The 22,873-nt window shown below is 43.1% G+C and overlaps 1 long non-coding RNA gene across 1 annotated transcript; it reads left to right on the top strand.

The window, feature by feature from the left end:
- The first annotated feature begins 1,347 nt into the window (after window positions 1-1,347).
- Window positions 1,348-17,465, top strand: LOC310881156. Its single transcript, XR_014572144.1, has 2 exons — window positions 1,348-8,398; window positions 10,258-17,465. It is a non-coding gene; the product is annotated as an uncharacterized lncRNA (long non-coding RNA).
- Window positions 17,466-22,873: the final 5,408 nt, after the last annotated feature.

The raw sequence follows: 22,873 nt of genomic DNA, 5'->3' as shown, positions 1-22,873 counted from the left end.
CTCTGGACCTCCCTGTTTCATACAATTACATGCAAAACCCTGCAGTTTTAACTGTAAAATAGAAGCCGGTAGTACTCCTGACAGAAGAGGTGGTGTGTTTGAACTCAGTATTGTGCAACCAAGTGGATCTTGCTTTCAGGCTCTACTTTCAACAGCGAGACCCAAATGAGTTGTCCTCTGCCTCATCCCACTGTTTCCTCTCCATCTCATTGCTAAATGCCCTGTTTCTCCCAGCAGGTTTGCACCCTTCAGACAGCTAAAAATGACTCAAACACCTGTACTTAAAGTCAGCCTGAGGCGAGAAGGGGGACTCAAACCCCTCTGTCTCTACTTGGTTTCACTCATAAGGCAGCACAGTGGAGCCCTGGGGCATGGTCTTCATCTCACAGATGGAAGACACAGGTTGGACTTTTCCAAAACATTACATGTGGTGTGAAGACTGTCACATCTTCTGGAGAGGGGGCTGGGGAGGCTTTGGAGGTTTGGGTGACCCAGGGATGCTGCAGATCTCTCCCCCTACTCCTTTATAACTCACAGCTCTCCAAGTGGCCCAAGAGAAAAGAGACTGGGATCCCTCTGGGGAAATCGGCACTGCCCCTGCAGCCATCCTGCTATTGCTTCCCTCTCCTCAGCATCCATTAGCTTCCCGTGTTGCTTTCTTTTACAGCATTGAGATGTTTTGCTCCTTCCCTGCTGCATCTCTCACTTACCTTGAGTAACTCACTCAAAGTAATTCAGTGGCTTCCAGGCTTCATTTATTTGCTTCCTTCCTCATGCTTCATTTCAATGCTTCTTCTCCCCAGCAAGGTCACAAGGCAGCAGTCGCACGGTCACTGAGGCACTGGCCTTGACATTCAGGTTTTGATTTCCAGACAAGGTTTTAACCCATGTCACGGTGATGGCACAGAACCATGCAAGGCAGTTGCCACCTTGCACTTCACCGGTTTATTACTGGCCTGTGGCTCCTGCTCCTGCACCTCTTTGGCAAACTCTTTCTAATTAGCACTTTGAACTTGCTGGGCTAGTGTGACAATTAATTACCACGCACTGTAGTTTTTATGCAGCCTCTCATTTTCTGGGGTGTATTTTCAAAATCCATTTCATACCAGCCACACAATTTACATGGCAGCTTGCCCTGCTGTGACACTTACATCGGAGTCAGAAATCGTTGGATGTTTGAAGTGGGGCCCTGCCCTGGAAATGTCATCTTTGCCTTCTGCCCCTTCTCCCAGTGGATCCATTTCTAATTTGTTCAGGTTTGGGAGCAAGGGGGTCATTTTGGGCTCTGCCTTAGTGCAGGTCACTGCAAAATCATTGTAAGTCCTCTATCATATGAATTACTCTTACCTTGCAGTCACGTTCTGAGCAGCGTAACTTTGCACAGTTTTTCAGTTTGATCCAATTCCAGTGACAACAGTGGAGGTAGGATCAGACCTCTCTGGAACAATGGGAAGGTCTGGATTGTCTTCATGGGCTGAATATACCTGTCCCAGAGCAACACACAAGAGCCGATTTCCTGCCTAGAGGTGGTAAGATGAAAATGAATGCTCTCAGAGGTGAAAGCACTACTCCTGTATGACCCTATTGCCCATGTGAATCTTGCTGGAATTATGTGCTTGCCTTTGGCTCTTTCCAGTGCTCTTCAGGTGGTCTTTCTTAAAAGAAAGAAGTTAGGAGTACCCAGTGAACTATTGTACTTTTTTCATATTATTACAGCCTACAACAAAACTGAATCTACAGCTGCATAAGAGAAACAATCACAAGTATATGGGCAGTGCAGCAGCACTGTTTTGGGTGGAATTACTCTTATTTTCATCAGTTGTCTGCCACTCTCCCAACACAGCAGCATGCTCTGCACCTCCCTGCACTGCCCAGGCTGGAAAAGCCAAGAGGCAGTCAGTCGTCCTCAGACTTCTCAGCCTCCTCCTGTGCCTCTGCTGCCTTTGTCTGGGGCAACACCACCCTGCAGAGCATGGTCAGAGCTGCAGGGAGGCCTGGAGATCTTTGGCAGCAGGGAAGAGAACAAAAAGATACTCTAATTTGAGAGAAAAAGGACAAGAGATGATTTTAGCTTTTTTCACATTCCCAATGGAGAAATGAAGAGCTCTAAAAAGTAGAGATGGCACATCAGCAAGTCACAGCTCCAGCTAGCTGGGTCATGGAGCAGCCACAGCGATTAGGAGCGTTAAACATTCAGTTTTCATACCTGTGCTGCAATTAAGTCTGGAGTTCAGATTCTGAGTCCTCTATTAGAAGCTGGCGTTTACTTAGGGACCACAGCAAATAAGGGCTCATTCCAGCTACTACTGTAAAAGTGCTTGTGCACAGAAACCACGTCTGCAGTTGTATTCCCTGAGCATCTCTGGTGGGTCATTGCCAGGATACTCTCAACTATCCAGAATCCTAACTGCCCCACCAGAGGAAAATGCCTAAATAAACAAACAAACAAATGCACTGAATGATCAAAATGAATGAGTGAGCAAGCCCCAAGAAAGAAATTTAACCTGGCGAAACAAGAAGCACAAAATATTCCTTCAATAGGGGATAACTTCTCACATTGTCTTTCTTTCTTACTTTCTTTATTTCTTTGGTTTTGCTTATTTGTTTTTGCTGGGGGTGTGTGGGAGGGCTGTGTATTTTACGTGGATGCCTGACGCAGCCTGCCTGTAATGGAGGAATGCTGTGGAGACTGACTCCCTGCTTGCGTACAGAAACAGGGCTTCAGATGGGGATGGGGAGCACTGACGTGGAGACAAAGACCTGGCAGACACTGGCAACGCTTCCTTGGGGCCCCACCTGCAATTAGCAGAGCAATTCAAGGGCTAGAAAAGCTTTCACAGCATTTAATAAGAGAACACTTAAGGAAAACAATGTGTAAATGATGCACTTGCTGTCTACAAGCAACCACCCAGCCCAAGCCCAAGAGCCACCTTTCTGTGCAAAAGAATTTTGAGCTATTTTATTTGAAACACTGTCAATGAGCAGGCCTCTAGGAGGTGAATTACTGATGGTAAAAAGATCTATCTGAGAAGAAACAGTAAATAAAAAAGAAAGGAAAAATGCTGAACAAAAACACATTGAAAACCAGAAACTGGAAATCTTCTGGCTGGCATTTTAAGGCTGTCTTGGAGTCTGGATATGCAACTCCTCATTTTCATGGGAGTGGGACATTCACTACCCTCCTGCAGCTTGGCAAATCTCAAAATTATCACCTTCCTTATTCTGTTCAGAGAAATCCCTAAATATGTCAATAGACTTAGTACAGATGAAAATGAGAGAAAATAAGAGGAGAAAAAATGACAGAAAAGAAAAGAAACCATGTGTTGATTTAAAAGCCCAGAAATAAAGGCCTTCAGCGGCTCTCCAGCTCAGGGCTTTCTTGCAGCCATCCTCCTCGTGCCTTTCCAGCCCTGCCTTTTGCAGGCTCCCCTCCTTAGGATATTGGCCTACCTCTGTGCTGAGCACTTCAGGTCTGCAGCACAAAGACAACAAGCAACTACTATCCCCTGCCCAAACACTCCAATTCTGAGGAACAGAAGGTATGTCTATGCTGGATGTCAGCCACCTCCAAATATCCCATACTCTCTGTTTCCCAGAATCACAGAATCATCTAGGTTGGAAGAGACCTCCAAGATCACCGAGTCCAACCTCTGACCTAACGCTAACGAGTCCTCCACTAAACCACATCACTAAGCTCTACATTACACAGCTAGCTCCCCTGCACGCAGCCTGCACTCATTTCACAGCCTGTATAGCACTGCATAGCAGGTCAAACCTTTGTTAATTCGTGCATTTGCAGCAGCTGAAAATCTGGACTTCATGTGATAAGAAGCCATGTGGCACATGAATTGGCCTCAGTGTTACGAGGCTTTAAGTGTAGCCTTGCAATATAAGGCACTGGCACTATGGTGCAGCAGACTCCTCCATCCAGAAAACTTACTTTAAGGAGCTTGTACTGTTGACCATGGCTGATGCTTGTTCACGGTCCCAAAAGGTATGAAAATCACTATATTAGATCCCTTTTCATTGGACCTGAGAAGAAAAACAGGTGCTCTAAAGCTGTCTTGGTAAAGTTTTTCCAAGGCATTCCCAGTCCCCACTGTCAATGTCCATCAGAAATCATGCTGTCCTTTCACAGCTCTGTTCCTGAGGTACTGAGATTTTCCTAAAAGCTTCCATCCGTTCCCTTAGTACCTTCAGGGCAGTACGATTCTCAAGGATTGCTTTGGTTATCTACCAAAGCATATATGTTAGAATGAGTTTCATCTAGGAGGACACCCACCATTCTGCTTATCGTGAACATCACAGGGATCTAGCTGTACCAGGGCATTTGGAAAAAGGCATGAGCTCAGAAGACTCTCTGGAAATCTTTAAAAGAAGTAATATGGGAAATTTTCTTTCATCTTCAAACACTTCTTGTGTTTTCTCTCAGCCTTTTCAAAGGTAAATGCATGTTTGTTTTGGTTTATAATAAAATGAATTTTAGCTTGTATGTTGATTTTACTCTGTTTTCATGTTGAAGAAGAAAAGCAAATATATCCAGTGTCCATCCTTTTGACTGCAGGATGCAAAAAGAAATTCGTTTCATTTGAAGTATTTGATTTTGACAAAGCTATGTGGAAATGGACATCTTGTGACTTCCGTGCTTCCTGGGATATCAAATTCCCAGTGTCCATGATCAGTTCTTTTGAAAAAGACCTATTTCTCCAGATGTGTGAGAAACTATGAGGCGTGCTAAAATGAACGCTGTCCCAGGAGTAGTGGGAGACTTGGCAGCAACCATCAAATACACCAGTTGAGAGCAGTACGGTGCTTTGTCTTGGAGCATAAGAAGTTTCCTCAAGCTTTATCAGTTTGCTGAGCAGTTGTGTTTTACGGGCACTGCCACAGGGGACTGAAGTAGAGGTCATCAGTGGGCTATATGTGCTCCACATTACAACACTGCAGTGCAAAGTACAGATAGGAACAGGAAGTTACTGCCCCAACAGCACCTAAGAAAATCTACTGCTGGTTGCAATACCCCTAGCTATGGTTTAGGATCCCACCCTGCCCTTAGACAGCAGTGAATCAGTCCCCAAGCGATGGCAGTTTCTGTGCTTGTTTGTTTGTTTGGTGGTGGTGGTAGTGTTTTTTTTTGTTTTAAGGTGGAAGGTACTCCTCTGGTCATGCCAGCTCAGGTCGGAATTGCTGGAGGATGATCCCCAGATAAACAGGGGCTGTGAGAAAGACAGTGCCTTCTAATTTCAGAGGGGAAAATGGTAATCAACAGATGAATGGAACAATTGGCTGGATGCTTTGCTGTCTTTTGCAGAAGGAAATAACTCTGCAAGGTTGGCTGGCAGCTGGTTAACATTTTCCAGCTGTCTTCTTCCACGAGCCTGAGTTGTACAGTGAGGAAAAGAAACCGGGAAGGATGATCCTGCCCATGACGAAGGTTTGTCAGCCAGAAGAAGTCTGGTCCTTCACTGGCCACTTGAGGAAATACACCCACAGTTTTTCATTCTTCATTTTCAACATTTTAAGGAAAGTCTGATGGTAACCAGAGTCTTGAGTATTTAGCAGGAAAAAGGCTTTCATTCACTTGCAGAGTGAAAACAGTTCTGCATAATCCTTAATGTTTTTATGGCATCCATTTTTGGCCACCTGTTCTTTCAGCGCGATTAAAAGTAAAAACAGAACAGATAGATTTTTTTTTTTGGCACATATCCTTCCCTGCAGCATTTAGAGGACATTACAGTGTATTTCAGGAGCTTTCTTTTGGCAGGAATGGTAGAAAGTTATGGACAATCTTTCTCGAAGTCCCAGTATGCTGCAAGAGAGCAAACAAACATATTATTGTTATATACTTCTAATAATTACGTATTTGAGAAAAGGAGGAATTACGTACTTAAAAGTCATTGTTTGCTGTTCCCTTGTTAGAAAAGGATATTTGGATATTGCATTGTTTGTTCTTTACAGACTCACCATCTTAACAAGTGCGAGCTGCTAAGCTAGCTAGGGTGAGCTGGTTTCACCCCCAGGACAGAGCCCTGATGGCAGAGCTGCTGAAAGAGTTTCAAGCTAGCCCTGAGCTGCAGCATGGGTAGCTGTGGGCTGCAGGCTGCCTCTGTTTCCTCTGTGCCCTGACTCGGTTTTACAGGGAAAATCCAGTAGACGATAAAAGCTATGAACTCCCCCCACGCTTTGATCCAAGCCGGAGCACTTCTGTCACTACTTGACCTTCCCCATGTGGCTCCTGCAGCTTGTCGGGCCGGGCTTCTTTGTTCACTGCTTCTGCTGTTGTGAACACGGGGGGCATGGCCAAGTGCCTCCTCCTTGCTCAGAGCTTCCCTCTTTCGCTGATGACACAAGGAGACTCCCTGCTTTCTTAGCCCTGATCAACGACTATTCTGTGTTGTCAGTCATATGCATAGCACCCAGAAGCAGAGGTATTCTTCCAAACGCAGTCTCTGCTTTGGATCTCTCAGTTCAAATTTCAGTGGCAGAAGAAAAATATCAGAGCACAGGGAGTCTGAGCCAGGCTCAGGAACTGTCTGGGAGGGACGGCATAAAGCCTTCGGCGTGAAAACCCGACTGACACTGGGGTGAGGCTGAGAGCAATGGCAGAGAAAGGAGGACAAAGTGACTTCAACATGACAAAAAGGACCGTATGCAGATGTAAAGCTTTGCAGGTAAAGAAAAGGACCTGATTTAATAATGGAGGGAAAGATTCCAGAAAGGGAATTAGCTAAGAATGTAAGAACAAGCCTCCCGGGCCGCACCAAAGGACCCTCTAGCCCAGTACCCTGATTCTGATAATAGCCAGATGCAGGGATGGGGGAAGGGAATTAAAAAAAAGCACATTTCCTTATGAGACCTTGACAGAGTTCTCTTCCTTGAACTCTCTAGTTTGCTCCCAAACCCATGCATGAATGTGGCATCCACAGAAGCTTTTGACATGGGGTTTCACAGCTCATCTACCTGTTGTGTAAGGGAGCACTTCCTTTTATTTGCTCAGAACTGGAAATCCGTAACTTATTTGACAACTGCCAATCTTGCATTACAGGGGAAAGTGAGCAATCCATCCCTGGGCATCCTGACCAGTGAGGAACAGGGAAGAAGCGATTACTTCTTCAGGTACACTTCAGCCTAGCCCCATTTATTCTTCTCGATGTATGGCTGGTGCTGCTAGATTGCAGCTGCAAAAACAATATTGCTTTTTATATATATCTTCCAGTCTGCTCACAGTACGAAGAGCTTAAGCTTTCTGCAAGGAAAGATTTCACATGTTGCCATTGAGTTCATCTGATTCCATCTGTGCAGATGTGTTTAACTCCTCTGACTTCAGTAACATGCAGTCCATTTGTAGTTGAACAGCAGTCAACCCTAAATGTGTCTATACATCAGGTGCCAAAGCTGGCTGTCCAGAACAAATAAATAAGCAGGAACTCAGCACTGGCAGTAGCAACCTACTGCCAAAAGTGCATTTGTAGGCATTAATGCAAATTAACTGTTCTTAACTACCTGGCAATAGCTATGACTGATAAACAACTAAATAACATGTCAGCCTCTGCCAAATGAATATTGCAAAGAACTGTTTCAGAAGGCCAGTCATAGCATGAAGTCAGCTCAAGTCAGTCTGATCTTTTAATGTATCAATGTCTTTGGGCAACCTTTTGCTTTCACTTGCACACACAACATCATTCTATATCAATTGATTATATTCTTTGAATTGATTCTTCAAACTTACTTTCAGATCCACGACAGAGCTTTCTCTGTGCAAGTGACTTTGTGGTGTTCAGGGTCTGCAGGCACTACTTATTACTGTTTTCCACTAAAATTTAAGTCCTGACCTTGCATATTAATGTTGACCAATGGAAGCTAAGAAAAGCAGGTTAATCTCCATCAATCACTAAAACATCGCTGTCAGAAAAGGCAAGCTCTTTTGTCAAATAAAAAGTGTCATTAGCTGTACCTAATATGACTTATTTCTAAGGATAAATTCAAAACTGTTTATAAAAATGTCAGAGAACAGGTCCTGGCCCACGCTTAGGGAGCTGGATGACACAGCAGTTTAATTCTTTGAGTGTCCCACAACTGTGTGTGCGCTCAGCTCTGAAGGTGTGTTGCTGCTGCTTTCCCTGTAGCACAAGCATCGTGGTATTAATGCGCATACACAAGACAGTAGCTATCCATCTGTCAGTGTTAGGGAACCGTTACATCCAACAAAAAGCAGATCCTGCTTCTGACTTCCTTAAATATTCAGTTATTTTCACATACACTAAAAGGAAGCCTTAGCTTTCCATTTTATCACATACACAGAACCACCAGAGTAAATGAATGTAAGAGCAGAATGTCTTTTAAGAAGAACTGCACACTGCCAGCTCCTCTGAAAGCCACTGGCAGCAGCAAGCTTTCAGTAAGTAACATTTTTTGTTGAAAAAGTATTGTTTTATTGAAGTGAAAATACTGCTGGGAATCGTACTGATTTAGGAGTTTTTATCAGCTTTCTGAGATGCTCTCTTCCAGTGAGGGATTGGCCCAAATTAAGATGATAGCTTTTTTTCTTTTCTGTTTAAAAGAGGTATTTAATGTCACAAAACACATTGGAGAGATTTTAGTCTCAAATCTGGAATGGACTCCTGGGTTCCTGGAAGGTGGCCATGCTGTCACTCCAAAGCTTGGCATCAAAACCTGAAAGTTTCCTTTTCGCATCACACGCAGAATGAATTTACATTTATGTATATTGGAATAACGCAGTGAAGATTCATCTTCACTTGCAGGGCAAGCAGGCGATCAGGCCCAGTCAGCATGGGTTTATGAAGGGCAGGTCCTGCTTGACGAACCTGATCTCCTTCTATGACCAAGTGACGCGCTTGGTGGATGAGGGAAAGGCTGTGGACGTGGTCTACCTTGACCTCAGTAAGGCTTTTGACACCGTTCCCCACAACATTCTCCTCGAGAAACTGGCTGCTCGGGGCTTGGACTGGCGTACGCTTCGCTGGGTTAGAAAATGGCTGGATGGCCGGGCCCAGAGAGTTGTGGTGAATGGAGTCAAATCTGTTTGGAGGCCGGTCACTAGTGGAGTCCCCCAGGGCTCGGTACTGGGGCCGGTCCTCTTTAATGTCTTTATTGATGATCTGGATGAGGGCGTCCAGTGCACCCTCAGTAAGTTTGCAGACGACACCAAGCTAAGTGCGTGTGTCGATCTGCTCGAGGGCAGGAAGGCTCTGCAGGAGGATCTGGATAGGCTGGAGCGATGGGCTGAGGTCAACTGCATGAAGTTCAACAAGGCCAAGTGCCGGGTCCTGCACCTGGGCTGCAACAACCCCAAGCAGAGCTACAGGCTGGGAGATGAGTGGCTGGAAAGCTGCCTGGCCGAGAAGGACCTGGGAGTATTGGTGGATAGTCGGCTGAATATGAGCCAGCAGTGTGCTCAGGTGGCCAAGAAGGCCAACGGCATCCTGGCCTGTATAAGAAGCAGTGTGGCCAGCAGGTCGAGGGAAGTGATTGTGCCCCTGTACTCGGCTCTGGTGAGGCCGCACCTCGAGTACTGTGTTCAGTTCTGGGCCCCTCGCTACAGGAAGGACATGGACGTGCTCGAGCGAGTCCAGAGAAGGGCGACCAAGCTGGTGAGGGGTCTGGAGAACAAGTCTTACGAGGAGCGGCTGAGGGAGCTGGGCTTGTTCAGCCTGGAGAAGAGGAGGCTCAGGGGCGACCTCATCGCTCTCTACAGTTACCTGAAAGGAGGCTGTAGAGAGGTGGGGGTTGGTCTATTCTCCCACGTGCCTAGTGACAGGATGAGGGGGAATGGGCTAAAGTTGCGACAGGGGAGTTTTAGGTTGGATGTTAGGAAGTACTTCTTTACCGAAAGGGTTATTAAGCATTGGAACGGGCTGCCCAGGGAGGTGGTGGAGTCACCATCCCTGGAGGTCTTTAAAAGACGTTTAGATGTAGAGCTTAGTGATATGGTTTAGTGGAGTACTTAGTGTTAGGTCGGAGGTTGGACTCGATGATCTTGAGGTCTCTTCCAACCTAGAGAAATCTGTGAATCTGTGAATCTGTGAATCTTTCTCTGTTATAAAATACCTACTTGGGTTCTCTTTGTTTTGCCTCTCAGTGCATTATATCTTGGCTGGTAGCATGTCTATAGTGCCCTTCCTCAAAAGCCCCAGCACCCAGATGAGGGGTTCCATGCAAATGTGTATCTCTGTAAAATCATTCCAGAAAAATCAGATTTTATCTAATTTGCGTGTCTTTTCTTTCTCATTTAAAAAGGCACATCCCAGCACGATCATGCCATTTATGCTGATCTAGGGTACTGGCACACAGACAAAGTACTGCAAGAAGCAGGGGTACATACAGCTCGACAATTCTTGCGAAGGCATGAAGGGATGGAAGACTCGCCAGTTGGGTGGCATGGGTCAAGCTGCTTCAATACAGAAGAATACGAGTCCACACAAGTAAACAGAAAGCCACCTACAAGCTTTGTTTTTACAGAGCAGCTTTGAGTCATTCTAACTCAGGTATCAGTGCTGGTGCTGCCATTCACCAACTGCTCATGGCAGAGATCGCTTTGTTCACCATTTTTCTGAAGGCAGAGATGTTTTGATGAGCTATCTTTAAAATACAACATTTAAGTCAAGAAACACCAAAGCAAGGGCCCTACAAAGTCCACGTTTCCCAAAGAAAAGGAAAATGCGCATACGGCATCAAAGCTGAGTACAAGAACTAGTTATAGAGGTAAGCAATTTCAGGGGCTCAGGGAAGGGTCTCTGGTTGTAACTTGCATGGATCGCAGATTCCAGTGACGCCCTCCGGTAAGCTCATTCAGCTCCCACTGAGCAAGAGTATTCATTCTCCAACAGTGAAAAATTAGACAACATACAGAAAAAAAAAGGTAAAACAGCAGCAAAGCTGAGATTTGCAAACGAGTCTCCTGACTCCAGCTCATTCCCATATATACCGTGCAATTGCCTTGCAGGAGGACAACCAAAACTAATGTGCGGTAGCGCTGGATATAGCACTTCATTTAAAGGTCAGCAGGAGTGCAAGAATTAAGCCTTTTTTTTTTTTTCTGCTCTTCTTTGTGTTATGCTTCTTAAACAATTTTGCTGACTTTTTTGAACCCAGATGGGTTTGCAGTCTCGACAGCAGTTCTGCTCTCCTGTCCCACATCTGCTGCTGCTGGGACACACCGGCTGTGCTGAAGCTTCACTGCTTGGGAGCCACAGCTGAATAAAGGATTTATGAAAAGTGAGCTATGGTCATGCTGCTCCGAGATGTCACCCTCAGGAAGGGGGCCACCGGCACACCAGGTGGGTGGTGTAAATCAGCAGCTTTTAGAAGCCACAGCGAGGGACAAACCTTGCTTCATTCAGGACTTAGAGCACAACTGGAGAAAGATTTCCAGAAACGAGATAAAGATCTTCAAAATGTCTGCAGTCACAACAAGACCTCCTTTCCAAGTTGGATACCATGTGCATGAGAGAAAGCCTGTGGTTATCTTCCATCCATCTGCATGCTTATAGCCTTTATTTATGGCCGTGTTATTGTTTGGTGGCCTTTTGTCTTTTTTTGGCAGTGACAATGACTTTTCTGCTGCAATATAAACCAGGAGCTGTGTCCATGAGAGAATTCCAGGTCATTTTCACAGCACAGTGGTCACAAACACTGGGCAGACTGCCTGCCAGGATGTCTCTGCTGGCCCACGGAGGGGCAGGCAGCTCCAGCGCTGCCACGCATGCTGACATCCATGTCTTCAAACACAGAAAGCTGTTCCAAGGATGGGCCTCGGCCATAACTTCTCTCAGTGTAGGAAGCTGGTAGAGCACGACTCTCCTCTGGAGGGTGGTGGAGAGTGCTGAAGGGAGACATTTGCACCAGTATCTGGTGTACTCACAGCTTAAAATATCTCTTGGTCCAGGCTGTCGGAGTTCCCAGAAAAGCTGCATAGGAATCAAGGCAATTTAACTATTTAATTTGTTTCTTCCTAGTCTCACTTCTGTTTGAAAGACAGAAGCAAACCCGATGATCCTCTTTCCCTTCTGCCTCCAGCCTCTCCTCTTGCTAGCTTAAATTCAGTCATTTTTGACACACCTCCCTTTTTTGCTCACTTAACCACAAACTTCAGCTTTTCAAAGTTCTCTGTTGTCCTCAGAGGATGAAGTCCATCCATGCACAGCCATGACCTCAAAGACTCCCTAGAGCACAAGGATTTCGACAAACCCAGTAAAGCAGAGGCCAGTGGCCAGTGCGGAAAGACATACGTGTTTCTAGTTCGGTCCCCATTTTCCTGCCTGAATCACCATGCCAGGGCTGGGGTGGGACCCACATCAGAAGACTCACAGGGAACAGGAACGTAAAGGAAGGAGAGCGCCAGCACTGTCGAGCTCCACGGGGATCAGTGCGGGGTCCAAAGGAGGGAGCACTGCGACCCGGCGGGAAGGGCGCCGTGGGACTTGTAGTCTGGTGCTGGCACGGCTCTGCTGCACGCTGCGGCTCAGTGCTGCAGGCAGGCACGGGTCTGCCTGTGCCGCAGCACTGTGCTTGGCATGGGGAGCAGGTGCAGGGGACATCGGCCTAGGACCCTCACGCCCAGCTCTGAGGGTTTGTTGCTGGCCGCACGGAGGGAGGCATCCTTCCCTCGCCAGCTTGCATGATTCTGGGCCCTGCTGGCATAAGAGAAAACAATGGATGAATCCATCATGTCATTCATTACAGGCGTTTTTGCCCTTGACTCTGTTGATCTTTTCAAGGCAAATATCAAATAAAACCATTTGGGCCTTTCAGCTGTGGTGAAAACAAACTGCCACAGATTTATGACTTCAGTTCTTAATTGAAGCACTCTTTTGTTACTGCTCACTCACATGCAACATTCCTGGCTCCGAGGTGGACTTAGAGGAAAGTAATAAATACAGCCTTGCTCTCCTGAAGGGGAAATCTCCCTTCTGGCTATATAAAAATATATATATAAATATATATACATATATATATATTTCTGCTAGAAGGAAAAAGGATAACAGAGGCCATGCTGTTCACGACTGCAACTAAGAGTCAGCAGGGTGTTTTTAGTCCTTTGATCCTGACTCAGCTGCAGCTCAAGGTTTTCCAGCTTGGTTTGACCTCTGCTACCAAGTGAGTCATGACAGGGAGTCACTGTATGACATCTGTTCAAATGAAGGATCTACCCCTTTGCACAACAGATGCCCTCTGCATAAAAATTGCTGGCAAGAAATGGCAGTCTGGTAGGGACTCTTGTCCAGCGTGAAACATTTCTGGTCTCACTAGACTGCATTCAATTTTAGGAGAAGCACAATTATGAGGTAGTTCAGAAGACACTTGTGGAGCAGCTGTTCATGCCACATTTACTCTGGGTTTTAGCTTTGCACATTTCCTACATGCATTACAAGAAGAAAAACAAAGAAAGCCTACGGCCAAACTGCCTTGTCCTGTCACCCTGAAGAGCAGCTCATAGGAGCTTGAGTAACAAGCACAGCAGAGAAAGAAAGAAGTGCAAGCACCTTTTTCTTGTCAGCTGCTGAAGAACAAGATCTGAGGCAGACTCAGAATAAATGCCCCAAAGAAATGGAGAAGAAAGTAATAGATTCTGAGGGAACAATTCTGACCGCCAAATAATTTGTTGCCGTAGAAGTACTCCAAAGTGCTCATACTTGGGACTGTGTTTTATTACTTGGATATTTCTGTGGTTGAATCTCCTCCATTTTGTGATTCTAGGCACAGTTTCTCTCCAAGTGGAAACCTCTCAGCATCCCTGAGAACTCCAGCTATTTTCTACACACAGAAATAGCATTGGAGCAGCTAGCTAGCTGGATGAGAAATAAGAAAACGATTTTTGGAGGATAATACATGTTGAAACTGATTTGATTTATATGGGTACAATATCATTTAAAAATGACCCTCTGTCAATTTTTCACAAAACTCCATACCATATATTTCCAGAAATGTTCGTGAATCCAAATTGTAATGAGGTGTTTTGTCTTAAAAACAAAATAAAACAAATGACAGCAAAAACCATATAATTACTCCTATGTTTAGAGTAATAAACTTTCTCATTGTGAATTAGTAAAATAATAAATGAGATAACGAATTTTGAAAAAAATGTATTTTCAAAGAAAATTTGGCAAAATAGCAAAATGCTTTACACAATACTGCAAACTCTTTTAAGGTAAACAATGTCTAAAATACTTGCATAAAAAATTATTTTTATGATTTTTCATTCAAAAAAAAAGCGTGGAAAAACAGAAACTGCTTCCTATGAGAAGTGTGTTACTGCCTCTTTTTATTGTGATATAACAACTGAAAATCAGCAGAAAAGATAGCAAAGAAGGAATTTCTCCTTGTCATCTATTTTCTCCTGCTATAGGATACCCAAAACATATTTTACTTGGCCAAGATTTTCTCTGTTGCCATGATAGTATCCTTTCAGGCTCCTGACTTCATACCTGTATTTCTTCACCTCTAAACAGATGCCCTTGCACAGCACTCCGAAATGCTCTTACCTGTATGCAGCACTATTGGGGTAGGAGTGCTTTGGTAGTTAATCACAGGATAGTGCAATTATCCTGGTTTACTCTCTGCAAAGGACAACATGCACATCTTGCGTTATGCATTGGCTACATTTTGAAGTTCTGCTGCACAGGGAATGGAGGGGAAAAAAGTAAGAGGGAAAAGTGCTCGACATAAAACAATGTGTATGTGCAAGATCAAAATGATGTACACAGACATTCATGGAAACACGGAGATGCTGATAGCATTTAGTGGTAGGTAATTATTTCAGGTCTATCCTAGCTAGTACCTCGCTAGTCAGGATTTCCATCACACTTACGATCTTATCCCAGGTTATTTGGTAGTTCATTTCCCTTTCACTATTTCATCTGGCTTCTGTTGACAGCAGTGAAGGTTGCATTCAGATGTATAAGATTATTTTTTCAGATTAAGAAACCCAGCAAAATAAAATTTATTTTCTAGAAGCCCCTAAGTGCTGGTATCTTTCATTCTTTCCATTCTGTCCTGCCTGTCATACCAGGGAGTATGTGCGGAAAGCAAAGTATGATTTACTAAAGGGAAAAGGAAACAAACCACTGTGTTTGTATAACTAGCAACTGATCTTCACCCCACTGTAGAGTTTTTCACTGCAATTCCCCAGCTGTCAGCATAATCTACAAGTAATTAATATCTTTCAAAGGCCACTTTAAATGGCACTCCCTCTAGCCCCCATCCTGCTACTGATTTTCTTGTAGGAAACACAACTTTGCTCAGAGGATGTACCTGGTCTGATAAAATGCTGCCTGCTTTCTGCAAAACCCACACCCTACGCTGATACCATTGCCCAGGCAGCATCCAACACCCTGTCCAGCCCACTCAAGAGTGAGGTGCTGCCAGTGCAGCCCGCTAATCATCTAGCAATGTGGCAAGAGCTGTGGCATTGTGCTATCCTCATGCAACAAACTGAAATGAAGCATTACCAGAACGGTCCCTCTGGGAGGGAAGCTGTCAGTCATGCAAAGGAAGGTCTGTTCCTTTCTTTTTATTCCTGCTCTTTAAGTGAGCAATAGCTGGTGATAGGAAGCATGTCCCCTTAAATACTTCTGCCAGCTTGTTCTGGTAATAACAACATCTGCGTAACAGCAGCAGTTATAGGAGGAAAGTTAAATTGATTTCCCACTGCATTTAGTCAATTAAAAAAAAAATCACTCCTGTTTATGATAATTCCTTTGAAGACAAATGTTGCTGTTTCCAGTTCCACCTATTTTTCTCTTCTATTTCCTCAGTAAATTTCCTGAAGACATGCATATTACTACGGCACTATCAGTTGTGTCTGTGTTTGTGTTCTAAACTCCTCTGTTTTCCTTCCATTATTTTCTCTGAAGGAAAAAAAAAAAGGCAATTGTTTTGAAAATAAGAAACTGCATGTAATGAGTTTGATTTTCTAAATAAATCTACACATAAAGAATGGGCCAAATTTGTAGCTGTCTTAATGTCAGCAGAATCTCTATGAAGTGAAAGTGATGTTTCCTTTTGTAGGAGACTAAGCTAAATTTTTCTATGTCTTGTTATGCAGCAATAACCATGACAGATACAAAACAATTACCTAAGCATTTACTTTTTCTACTCTTTTTTTTTTTCCTTCCTCAAATTCCATCCAATACATAGATATTACTGGTAAGAGTCATACAAGAAAATATACCAAAGCATGAAGCATAACTGGCATCAAAATATGTTAAATGAACAAAACACGAGAGCTGAGATACTTGTGGTATGCATTTAATCAGAAGGCCTTTTTTGGTCATACCTAACCCTTTAAATAGGAAAGTCTGAGACTGATGATGCACAGTGTGCCTTCTACAGAAAAGCTTTAAATGATCCAAATGGCAGGTTTTGCAAAGGATGCTTTAAGTCGAGGTTGCTGACTGTGTATTCAGATCATTTACTTTCATAATTAGCTCATTTTTCTTCTATCCACCCTTTTGCTTGCATGTTTTAATCTACAGGTTGTACCCAAAATAAATTAAATTGACAAATAGAACTTGACCCAAGTATTCAGTTAGTGCAACATTTCCTTATTAAGGAACAAAAAGTGAAAATTTAGAACAAATTAGGCAGATAAGTATCAGAAAAGTTAAAGCTAATCAGATCTCAGGACACAACTGCCTGTTCAAGTGAGAGTCTGGCACAGAACGCAGTCTCAGTGGACTGAAATATCATACTTCTTTGCAAGTTTCTATCCTTTTTCTTCTCCTTTATAACAGTTAAGGATCATGATTGCTCTTGGAAATAATGAGACACTTTCTATTTTCCAGTTGAGAATACCACTGCTAGTACTTAATCAGGTATTTAGCTCAAAAGCTAAACTCAGGCTTCAGGGGAGCTCGTCTGTTGAAACCACAGCTGAGGGATCTGTGCACCATGTGTGACAACAGAGGGAAACTTACCAAGCACAAAGGGGATCTGCTAATACCATATATAACATGATAATAAGAAGATTTTAGAAAGCAGCCCAACCAAATGCAACAGAATATCCTAGCAGCGTACCCCTACTTCACAGGTAAGGACAATGACTCACAAAGTTTGAGTGAGTTTTAACCTTCTGAAGTATAAGAATCAAATGAATGTCACCTGCTTCAGTCATGTGCCTTCATCATATAGGTCAGAACAAAGGCTCTTATTATCCAGGGTAAAGCAATCTCTCTTGGCTAAGGTACTGAAGCATGCTTCTGTGCTTTTGTTGAAAAGCTGTTAAGAGGGGATGTGGAACTTAACTTGAATTCTAAGTAGACTGGGTTACTGTGTATCTTATTCAGTAACAGAGGTAATTGATAGATCCTTTGGTTTCCAAAAACCACCATCAGCTTCCTTAGAACACTATTCGGTTTTCAACTAATGTTCCTCCTAGCGCAGATGCCAAGCTAGCTTGAACCAAAGTTGACAGACTTGTAGAGGCAAGTAGTTGTAGCAGAACATTACAGCGTGAAATGAAACTGGTGTTTACTTCCCACTCACAGAGCCACTGCATAACGAGCAGCCTGAATCTACTCTTCAGGCTCCAAAAACCTGTACATAAAAAACTGATTTCCACTTTAATTCAGGTGTTGAGTGGATGATGAGACCAACAGAATTCAGACATGCCCTGAAGTTTCTTAAGAGCCCTGCATGTCCCTGCCAAACCATGGGATGTATGTGCGTTAGTAGCAGACCCACGAATGTATGAACTGAATTCTTATACTAAGACTAGAATGATCTTGCATACTATTGCCTCTTTGTTGTCAACGACTAAGAAGAGGCAGAAGAAAAGCTGGTTGAAATAACATCTCTGATGTCTTCAAAGTAATGTTTTCACACCTGTTTTCAGTAAGGGTTAATATGGTTTTTACATTTCGCATAAACATATAGATAAAACATCTCTTCTTTGATCAATAAATGTTTAAAACACTCCTTCTTGTAAAATAATTTTAAGTGATATTAGATCCTTTAAGGACAGAGATACATGTCTTCAAAAAACACCACTAGTTTGGCACTTCAGATGGTACCCCTTGCTGAATCTCTTAACTTGAGTCACCAATAAAAAAATAAAAATCTATTCCCTCACTTTCTGTTTTACTTTTCATCCAAAGTCAGGCTGAACTGAAACTTTGCCAAATTTTAATAGCTAAATATCATTTTTCCAAATATGTCTGGCCCAAATGAAAAACACAAGTGCCAAAATATTGCAAGGAAGCCAGTTTGCATGTGTCTGTGACCCAGCTGGAAGCAGGAAGTGCGAAAACACAGCAAGAAATCCTTTTCACAAAAATTCCCAGAAAAATTGTGTGACACCAGAAGTACTTGGAGATGTCTCTGGCCTTCTTAAAAAACAACCTTTGGAAAGGTCAACCATCAATAGCTCTCATCACACCCTTCTATCCCTGGTGATTTAATGATCTTGGACATATAAACAGAGAGTTGATGAATGAAAGTAGCTTATTGTCAAGATAATAACACTGGCTTCAAAATTTTGCTGTTTTGAAGAGAACTAATAGGACCATTTTGAATCAGCTTGGTCAGCAAGCAAAGAGTGCTGCAATGTTCTTGGACCTGACCTAATATATTCCATCCATTTCAGGAGAGCTGTGAACATGCATAAGAACTGTATCCTGACCTGCACCCAGCCAGCTGATAATTATCAGCCTTCAGCTGTTCATAGGTAGGCTCCATGACAACATCAGTCCTGATGAGTTTGGCCAGCCAAAAACAATTTATGATCCACACTGACAAGCTTCCCCACCAATGTGCTACATAACGAAGTCCCACGAGCAGCTCTTTGTCATTCATGTCTTTCTTCACTTATCAGTGATCTAAGCTCCAGTTCCTGGTGTAGTCTTGCTCTGCTGGTCGTTGGCTGTGTCGTGCGCTCTGGCCAGGTGCATCCATGGATTTTTCCACTTTCTGACACTACTTCATCCTGACCTCAGGGTTTGGATTCACCTTTGATCTCCGTCTGTCCACAGCCATTGGGTGTGAGGTGTGATTTTCCACATCCCCATATGCAACACATGGCATATCTAAGCAGTCTAAACTGGGATTTTGTGTTATGCTTGACATCAAAAACCTTTTATATCATTTCAATTGGATGTGATGTGGCATCCTGTAAAAGAGGACTGGAAGCAGATAGGTTAGCTTGCGGACAGGTGCAGGCAACTAGCAGCAATATGATAGTAGCAGAAGGGTCTTGGAAATTCACTGATGAAAGAGAAGTATAGATATTGCTCACCACAAACTTTTCATTTCACTCTCTGAAAGATCTAAATTTTGTGTCTCTGAGTGATCAAGAGCTGGGCAAGCCAAAGAAGAAGCATCCAGAGACGTGGTTCCCTTAGAATCACAGGAACTTCTGGCAGCCAGTCAGCTACCTGTGCAGCTGGAACCAAAGTGATGCTGTACTGCTGGTAGTGAATGGCCTCCTTTCCTCCTCTGGTAGCAGAGGGATTCCCAGGATTACCCTTTTAGTGGGAGGTGCACCAAAACGAGCCTGACAGAAGTAAGTACACGAAAGGGAAGATAAGCAGTGAAGGTACCACGAAGGAGAGTTTTTCACTCATCCTGTAATAGGATGAATTAACACCTACACGATTTGTTCTGATGGCAGTCACTGATAACGACAGTGATATGGGAGCAGTAAAAGAAAAACACAAAGCAAAAACCATAACAAGGGAGATAATTCCTGCAACTAAGAACAACAACAACAAATTCAGAACTGACATTACCTCTAAACATTTGCCCCTGCATATCCTCTGACATAGTAAAACAAATGACATAGACCTCTGAGCCACCAAACTTTGGGACATATGCTACCACCACATGAGGGTCAGAAAGAATATTTGGGACAATATTGTACAGATGTAGCAAGATGACTTTTTTTTCTTCCTGTGCAAAGGATTGCACAACATCCTAATAACTGTCTCAGTGAAAGAATGATTCATTTAAGAGGCTGAAACTGCTACAGAGCTGTCTGTTGTGAACAAAAGGTCCACACAGCATGAAGCCTTTTACAGATAGCACCATTAAAAATGTGTTAATTACTGTGAGTGTGCTCCCAAAATCACCGGGGGTATTCCTGGAACAGGCTGATCATGTGACTTCCATTATTTATTACTAAACACTTCCAAAGTCTGCTCCATTAGACATGCATGCTGGCATCTGACGCAGTTAGATACACATGCAGTATGCTGCTTGCTGTAGAGTACAGTGGTGAGTATATGCCAGAACAAAGAAAGTCAAGGAGCGGTATGAGAGAAGGTGCTCCTAGTACTTTACAAAAAGTATGTATCTGTAATGAGTGCAGTGAGGGTCTAGACACTTGGGAGATTATCCTACTGAAGATACTTTCTGTTGGCCAAACCTTTTTGATCCTTTACTGAAGTGCTAGATATCTCTGGCTGCAAGAAGTTCAGCAGTATCAGACAATCCTGTTTTTCCATGCACAAAGGTGATCAAAGCAGAAAGGTAACTAGTATGTGTCCAGGGAATGCCACATTAGAAGCTAACATTAGACTGAACGCTGGATTCCACTTCATGCCCTGTGCCAGGGCTCATGCCAGTCTGACTGCTTCACTGATCAAAAAGTCTGAAGTTGTACTTTTACCTTTGACCCAGTGATTCCTAAGTGTAGCTAAGATTTCAGCCCTGTCTGTTCAGAAGCACCAAGTACTGAAAACTTCCAGTGGCCATAAGGAAAACAACTTGGTTTAAAAGTCAATGGGGAACAGACTTTGAAAGGGAGAGGTCACATCCCAGAGAAAGGAAACCAGCACTGTGCATGGTGTTCGTATGTCTGCAAGACTGGAGGCTCTCTTCCTCATTGCCCTCTCCTCCACCTCTGGCAAGGCTCTGTTAGTTTTGTTTCACAAAACCTCACTGGGTCAGAGAAATCACTTTTACTAGTCCAGAAAGTGTAGTTTAGAAAACTTCTTTTTCTCGGGGACAATTGCTATGTAGCTTAAGTGATTGACGTTAATAGCACTATGCAATGAAGAAAAAAAACCCCACACAGACACACATGCACACACACACAAAGAATGTAGGGAGGGAGGAGACTTCAAAAACCAATTTATATATATTTAATTAAAAAAAGTTTGTCTGGGCATGCTGTAAATTTGAAGCAGAAAAAGAGAGATTCCTCTTCTAGCTTTGGCACATCTATAGCATTCCTGTCTCTGTCTCCCTCTATGTTGGCTGTCAAGGGTACTTAACAAAACTGGGAACCTAACCTAGACACTTGAAGCAGATCAGGGAGGTGTAGGGAGGTGATTCTTCTCCTCTGCCCTGCTCTTGTGAGACTCCACCTGGAGTACTGTGTTCAGCTCTGGGGCCTTCAATATAGGAAGGACACGGAAGTGTTAGATCAAGTCCAGAGGAGGACCATGAGAATGGTCAGTGGGCTGGAGCACCTCTCCTATGAAAACAGGCTGAGGGAGTTGGGGTTGTTCAGCCTGAAGAAGAGTAGGTTCCAGGGAGACCTTACAGGGACCTACGGGAAATCTGGGGAGGGACAATTTGCCAGGAGGTGTAGTGGTACGACAAGGAGTAATGGTCTTAAACTAAAAGAAGGTAGATTTATATTAGATATAAGAAATTCTATACTCTGAGTGTGGTGAGCTACTGGACCAGGCTGTTCAGAGAAATGTGGATGCCCCATTCCTGGAAGTGTTTAAGGCCAGGTTGGATGGGGCTTTGAGTGGAAGGTGTTCCTGCCCATAGGAGGGGGTTGGAACTGGATGATCTTTAAAGTCCCTACCAACTCAAACCATTCTATGATTCTATGATCAGATTTTAAGTCCTACTTAAGGACACTGAAAAGCAGGATAATGAGCTGGTTTGTTTCCATCATTTAAACACCTAGGAAAAAATAAACTTTAAGTTGCTGAGATAATTATTATTTGAATGATGAAACAGGAATATCTTGGCTTCTTGGATGGTGGATGAGTGTATAATGGAGATCAGTTCTACACTACTTTTCTGTATCATTTTTCTCTACCACTTCTTTCTCTAGAAGTCAATTTGTCTTGAATACAGAAATAACTGAGTCCGATAATTAAATCTCATCCTATCAAAGGAAAGGGTTTAACTGTGAAGATTCATGAGTGACAGTAATACCTTGAAATAAAAAGTTCCATCACTATGGAAAATGTACATCCTGTATTTAGAGCTGCTATTTTGAATAATGTCATTTCTAGCAATAACTAATAACCACTGGAATTACTTTTGCAGATGTAGAACACAAAATATGATATGCTCATTTCCATTTGCTCATTAAAATATTACAAACAAAAAATATTATACCCATATATCTCCTTGCTACGCACAGAGTGACAGTGATTGAGCTAGTAATATCTAAAACATCCTTATCTAGCTTTAAAGTAGATAAACAATCATACCTCATTTTACATTAAAAAAAAAAACAACACAAAAACAAACAAAAAACCAACCAAACATTATTACCATTCTACAAAATTTTATCATTCTACCATACTATAGATTTTAGTTTTCTTGGTATTATAAAGGTAGAGAAAAACCTAGAATCACAGTTATATACTTAGTATAAAACAAGTTTTCAAGGAAAACAAAACAAAACAAAAGCCATTTTCTGGTAGCAATGAGATGTTAGTAAAAAGCCCAAAAGGTTATTCTTACCTAATATCACAAGTTGTTTTGTACAGAAAGAGGAATTAAATGTTTTGCAGAAAGAAGTAGTGAGTTTCTTCAAAAAGCAGGGGAAGCACATGGAGGTAACTGTGGGAAACCTGGATTTCAGTTGGATTGTCACTCACGCAGTGCTGCCAGAATTTCATCGTTAATCTTGCAACATTCAGATTTCATAGCTTCAGCTCTTAGTGCC

Source organism: Anser anser (assembly GCF_964211835.1).
Source record: "Anser anser genome assembly, chromosome: 13".
Taxonomy (NCBI): domain Eukaryota; kingdom Metazoa; phylum Chordata; class Aves; order Anseriformes; family Anatidae; genus Anser; species Anser anser.
The sequence above is the reverse complement of the archived record's forward strand: the minus strand, read 5'-3'. Positions and strand labels throughout refer to the sequence as shown.